The sequence below is a fragment of the Notechis scutatus genome, chromosome 3 (assembly GCF_049901735.1).
Source record: "Notechis scutatus isolate UNSWTSFEM ecotype Mainland chromosome 3, rNotScu1.2, whole genome shotgun sequence".
Taxonomy (NCBI): domain Eukaryota; kingdom Metazoa; phylum Chordata; class Lepidosauria; order Squamata; family Elapidae; genus Notechis; species Notechis scutatus.
This window is the reverse complement of record NC_142011.1, coordinates 126,498,178-126,503,317: the sequence shown is the minus strand read 5'-3', so window position 1 is coordinate 126,503,317 and position 5,140 is coordinate 126,498,178.

Sequence of the window (5,140 nt, the reverse complement as noted above, 5' to 3'; positions counted from 1 at the left end):
TCTTCTTTCCCCTAGTGATTCAGAAGCAAACATTAAGGACCCAGTTTGGATCGGAATCTTGGTGTGAGGAGAGAGGAGCTTTAACCTTTTGTATCAGCTACTGCTCTAAATTGGATTGTGATCCAATTTAGATTGGATAATTGGATTATTTAAAAAATTGGATTGTTTTATTAGACTGCAGGGTTTCAGCTCCTTCTACATAACTGTTTTAGGATCCCAATTCCTTCAATTTATATTTGAATAAAATGCAAATCCTTGCTATGCCATTCAAGTAACACAAACTTGGATTCTAACGGTACTTATAACTAAAGGACTGTTAGCAACTACTAATCAAAATGTGTAGTGTCTTTCCTCCCCCTTTGTTGGGTTTTAAAAATGTAATTAATTTAAATAAATGACAAGGGAAAAAAGTGAAAAGCACAATTGGTTTAAAAATAGACGATAGCAATGTCTGAACCCTCATAAATTTCCATGAAGAAAACAGTGCAAGTTCATATTATAAGTCTTATCAAGAAACAGCTAAATTCTATATTGAGTAATAATGGTGGGGATGGAGGAAATAGGTGAGTTTGGCTACTTAAAATCAGTTTGAAATTCCTTCTCTTTTACAGCTGAACATCAGCATGGCAGGTCATAAGGTATACAAGCATATCTCAGACAAATCATTACAGTTCATTTTGTTCATTTGGTTTTTCTTAATGGAAAAATATACCTATTTATTCCCTTTTGCTGCTAACTACATTCCCCTAAAGTTGCATGCTGCTTCAGGTCATGCAGTACACTGTTTCAGTCAGGTTGAAGGAGTTCAGCTCTTCAACCTATATTTTTAATTTACCCTCAGTTGGTTTTCCTTCCTCTTGTGGATGTATGTGTCTTCTCATTTGGTAAGGAAAAACAAGTAATAAAAAAAAGGACAGAACTTGGACTACATTTACACCCAGTGTGGTTTTTGTTAACTGCAGTGGTACTATCCAAGGTCACATAAACTTGGATGGAATTCATGCCCTACATACATAGGACTATATTAACTGTCAATATTTTAAATGTAGACCAAAACATACAGATGTCCCCAGGAAAGAGCATCTAAGCCATACACCTTTCTCCTGGGAAACTTCGTACATGTGGCTGCCTGTATCCACAAGTTGTTGTTGTTAGTTGTGAAGTCGTGTCTGACCCATCATGACCCCATGGACAACGTTCCTCCAGGCCTTTCTGTCCTCTACCACCATTCAAAAGTTAGGGTTTCTTAAAGCCCATCCAATGCATGCTTTGCTCATCATTAACAAAGAGGTGAGTTTCAGAGATGTAGAGGAAAAGGCAAATAGCTATATTTCAGGTAAAATATTTATCTTTGTTTAAATCTCTAGGATTCTTAAGTAACTCACATAGTTACATTGGCTAACAATCAGTTCCTGATTAGTAAAAGCAGGGCAAGTTTAGCATCAGGAGGAAAGACCACCAGGACTCATAATCAGAGGTGGCTTTCCATAGGGGGAATTGTTTCCCTTTCCCTTCCCCCTTAGTTCTCCAGTTAGAGTAGGCAAGCGTCTCACCTTGTGCTTAATTCCAGATGCTTCTTGATTGACATCACCATGCATCTTTGGAGGAGCTACTCTGGTAATCTTTTACCCTCTGAGCCTGGATACAATCACTTTCTGGTTATGAGTTATGATAGATATCAGACGGCCATCCTCTTTTCCTTTTAGAAAATATTTGCACTTAGAAACAAATTAACAACTGGCTTGCACAAATCACACTGACCTAGCTAGATAATATTCCTGTGTTTGATAGGCTAATGTGGGATTCATCTTTTATTGCTCATCTGAAGCCTGGTGAGCTCAACTCAGCTTCAGAAAAGGAAGACCTAGTCCTCCTATAGCATTCGCTGCCCTTTGCCTCAAAGACCAGTGAACAAGAATCTTATCATATAAAAACAAGCAAACAGAAAATTACATGAATAATAAATCTGTATGAAAGGTGAGAAGCTATACAGCTGTTTCTGTTTGCCGGCTTATTTTCTTGTTCTTTGAAAGGACTTTGGGTATAAAGGAAAGAAGGAGTCCATTTTCAAGTCTCAATCTGACTTTAAAGTAGTCACTAACCAAGCTATGAGAGCCAATCTGGTGAAGTAGTTAAGGTGCAGGCCTAGAAGCCACGAAATTATCAGTTCTAGTTCTACCTTAGGTATGACAGACACCTGGGTGACCTTGGGCCAGTCATTTTCACTCAGCCAGATTTACTGTACCTCATAGAATTGTTGCTGTGAGGAAAATAGGATGAGAAAGGAGTATTAGATATGTTCACTGCCTTGAGCTATTTATAAAACTAATAAAGGCAGCATAAAAAAAAAAATCTAATAAAGAAATACCGAACAACTGCAGGGACTTGTCCAGGCAGTCTCTGAGAATCAAACATGATCAAAGGGAAGGGAAAAAAATCAAGGTATGCAACTAGCAGCCTGCCTTGAATCTTATTATACTATTATTTACACAATATTTTTGGTTACCACAATAATCAGTTTTCTGGATTCACACAATACCTTGAATCATAAACTAACCATCCAGACTTGGTTTCAACAATATCTTAAATCACATTCCCCTCTCTCATGCACACAACTAGCCAAGCTACGCCTATTGAAACAATACAACCACTAGGTCTTCAACTGACCAAACTAAATGTGTTGTGTGAATGGAGCACTTGCCTCCCGTGCAAGCCTAGATGACCAAGCCTAGTTCTGCCTTAAGCAATAAATATTGGAAGAATGAGAGTAGAAGAATTTGGATTAGGTCTTCCACAACTAATCAAATGTGATGTTTTTCAATTATGAAAGAAAGCAGCCATTTTAATGCATTATAAACATCCTTAATGCAAATAATTGTTTCAGTATGAAAGAGGTCTAAGAGGTGTGTGTGTAACTTTTGAAACTCTTTACATTAGCCATTAATATCCCTCTTCAACACCCATTCATTCCTCCCACCACACACACATACACACACACACATATACACACAAATATATCCTCTTTTTGTGCAATTTCTCTGTAGCATAATTATACGTACATCGAAGGGAAAATAAATCCTTGCTGTTTTCCATTTCTTAAAAGTCTGAGCATCAATTATTAATCTACAGTTTGATTCACTGCTGGTAGCTCTCTAGGGAACCTAAAACTGGCATGCTCAATTGCAATGATCATATCTTTTTATTACTTAGCACTTTCATACCACATTATTTGTTGAGATTGCTTCCTGTTGTTTATAGAAGAGTAGATGAGAGAGAGAGAGAGAAAGTTGTTGTTTTTTCCTGGATATACCCTGCCTTTCTAATTCAGAGTTTCTTCAAAAACATGGAGGAGAAGCACAGTCAGTTCATTTCCTTCTTGATCCCATAAAATAAAGATTGCTTCACCATGAACCAGACAGTATCCACACAGACCAAAATGTAAATATACTTAGAATGAGCCATCTTAACCACTGCAAATGGTTGGGCGGATTATACTAGATAAGTTATCAATCAGTGGCACAGTAGATGAATGCCAAGCCATATAAGGATTCTTACATGTCTGGCCCTTCTTGTCCATAATACTACCACTTCTGAAGCATCCTTTATTCTTGCAAACCAGGCCAGAAAGAATCAAATCCCAAAGCACAACAACAGAGAGGAAATGTGTGGGCATGTGGGTAAAGTGAAAGACCCACAAATGCCATAACTCTCTTCCGATCATTGTCAAATGACAAGGGTATGCATCACTATGAAATTATCCAGAGGCAAAGCTCAAAAACCTTTCAATTTCTGTTTTAAGGTGGTTTCTGCCTAATTGGTATATTCCATATAGCTAATGTAATAGACTAAAAAAGGGAGGAAAAAAATAGATGCACAGTTAGACATGTGTTGATCGTTTCTTTCTAAGCAACTTCCTACTTGGAAAAGATGACTTATTTTTATTTAAACTGTCATACAGTTTCATTAGTGAACTTACCTTTGTTCAGACGTAATGAAAATTATCCTTTATGGCCATGAGGTTATATGTTAATGTAAAACCATGGTGCTGGATGCTTAAAAAAGCCTAAGCATTTATTCTTGAGGTTAAAGTTGTGACGTGTTTGCTTTCTTAGGTTACTCCATTAAAGAATAATTCATACTTTATATAGTAAATCTAGCATCGGGATGTGACCACATCACCATCTTCACCCATTTCCTTCAATATTATGTGGAAGCAGACATGTCATAGTCAGCATGGCTTGACTTGGTGGGTGTGGCTTGGTGGGCATGGCAGGGGAAGGATACTGCAAAATCCCCTTCCCTCCCCACCCCAGTAACCTGCTTTCCAGTTCTGTTCTCCTGTGCAGGGCAACAAAAGAAGACCCAGCCAATCAGCTGGGACTTAAGAGGCAGAGAATAGATGGAGGCGGGGCCAGTCAGAGGTGGTATTTGCCGGTTCTCCGAACTATTCAAAATTTCCGCTACCGGTTCTCCAGAACCTGTCAGAACTGGCTGAATACCACCTCTGGTCGTAGTGGTCTTTTGTATCTTGATGGTAATATAAGAATAATCTTTGAATCAGTTTTGGCAATGTCATTCTAAAATGTGAGCAAAGAAAATTTTGCACATCTCCAAAGGATTCCCTGTATGTTGAACCATAATCTCTAGATGGATATCATGTTAGAGTTGTTGGTGATATGTTCCCAAGTGAGGTTAATAAATGAAGATCTCTTAAGTGTCACTGGTCTCTCTTATGTATGATAATTGCATCTTCATTTAACAGGGAAATATACATTGTAAGGAATTGCGTAAACAGAGAGTGGACATATTGCCTTTCAGATGTATTTTTCTCAATTCTGACATTGTTATTCACAATGAAAAATCTTTTCACTTATGGATTTCCAAAAAAACTGACAATAGGCATGTTCAGGAGTATGGTGGTAATCTCGGAAGACCTACTAATATTTCTAACATTCTTTTTCTTGGAGAAAACACCAAGATCATCTTCATGAGCAACTCAAGATTATGAAAGTCAAGTTAGAGTTCATTTTCTATTGCAGTGAAATAAGTTACATCTTCGAACCATTATATCTGTATAATGCCAGCTAATACTATTTTTTTGTTTGGTGTATTATTGTCTTCATCTAGGAAACTCATGAAG